The following is a 1569-nucleotide window of genomic DNA, read 5'->3' on the forward strand; positions in this document are numbered from 1 at the left end:
TAAATTGTATTTGAATTTTCCCAAATTGTTTCCCTGAGCTTAGGTAGTTTTCTTCCTTAAAGAATTTGACACCCCCCTCTTGTCATTTTATACTTTCCACTAGTTTCTGAACCAGAGTTATCATGACCATCAATACCAGCTCTCCCCAAAAGTACTCTGGTCCACTGCTACTGCTGCTAAGTCACTTCAGTCGTGTCCGAGTCTGTGTGACCCCATAGACAGCAGCCCACTAGGCTCCCCCGTCCCTGGGATTCTCCAGGCAAGAACACTGGAGTGGGTTGCCATTTCTTTCTCCAATGTATGAAAGTGAAAAGTGAAAGGGAAGTCGCTCAGTTGTGTCCAACTCTTCGCGACCCCATGGACCGCAGCCTTCCAGGCTCCTCTGTCCATGGGATTTTCCAGGCAAGAGTACTGGAGTGGGGTGCCATCGCCTTCTCCGACTCTGGTCCACAGGGACACCAAAGAGCCGCAGTGAAAAATTATTTAACTATTGCTAATGACCACCTCTCCAACGAGGAGCTGTTTTAAAGCAGTCCCAGTAGACCATAACTCCAAAGTCCAAATGGTGATAATGTTTTTCATTAAAAATAGTTTAGAATGACTATTCATTAGTTTACTGTGCCTTTTTAAAGGGGAGGATCAGAGAAATCACTTAATGCAAGGGAAGCGTGAGGGAAGATTCCAGAGTGGAAAAAGATAGTGATGTCGACCAGCTGTGGTTGAAATAGCTTGCATGTGTGAATTTGACAAAAACATATGATCATGAGACTCATATCACTACTTGTAAATCTATACTACTTGTAAATGAGCTCATGTTATGAAACTTGAGACAGGGGCAGTTTTCTCCCAGGAGCTGAGGAGTCTAAGTCTCTGCTAAGGCTCCAGGCAAGTGCTAAAGGGCCTTACCACTTAGTCCACTCCAGCTAACTTCCACCTGCCAGTGTCAACACTGCCTTAGGTGGAAGGCCACTCGGCTTATACACAGGTCGGGCTGGAATTTCCAGGAAAGAATGCCATCCAGGAACAGCTAACCACTGACAACTGTTAGTGTATAAATACCCCAGCTCCCAGGGCCCTTCAGTTAAATAACCTGGGGTATGGGTTTTACACCATTTCTCCAAGCTTTCCTGTAGGATTAAGCTCTCATTGTTCACAGTGGAAGCTAGCTTGATAATGGCTTCATGCTTTGTCAGCTGCCTTCTCTCTCTTTTCACATTTCCCCACTCTCCTACCAGTGCTATCTGCACCTCCCAAATAAACTACTTGCTCTCTGTGCTTTGCTCAGATTCTGCTTTTGGGGAAGTCCAAGCAAAGACAGGTTTGGATAAATGGAAGCACTCTTGGAGAAAGGCAAATATTTGGCTTCACGCTTACTGACCGTGCGGTTTCGAAGGAGGAGGATCAGTCATTGGGATGGGGTTAAGCTCTTGTGGTTCATTCTATTAACCCAAATACTAGTTTGCTGATGAGGGCTCACTTTCCCTGCACTCACTGGTCCTGGAATCACCCCACCTGCCATGTGGGGAGGAGGGGTGTTTGTGTTAGCCAAGACCTACGCGGCTGCTGCTA

The sequence above is a fragment of the Oryx dammah genome, unplaced genomic scaffold, assembly GCF_014754425.2.
Source record: "Oryx dammah isolate SB20612 unplaced genomic scaffold, SCBI_Odam_1.1 HiC_scaffold_23, whole genome shotgun sequence".
Lineage (NCBI taxonomy): Eukaryota > Metazoa > Chordata > Mammalia > Artiodactyla > Bovidae > Oryx > Oryx dammah.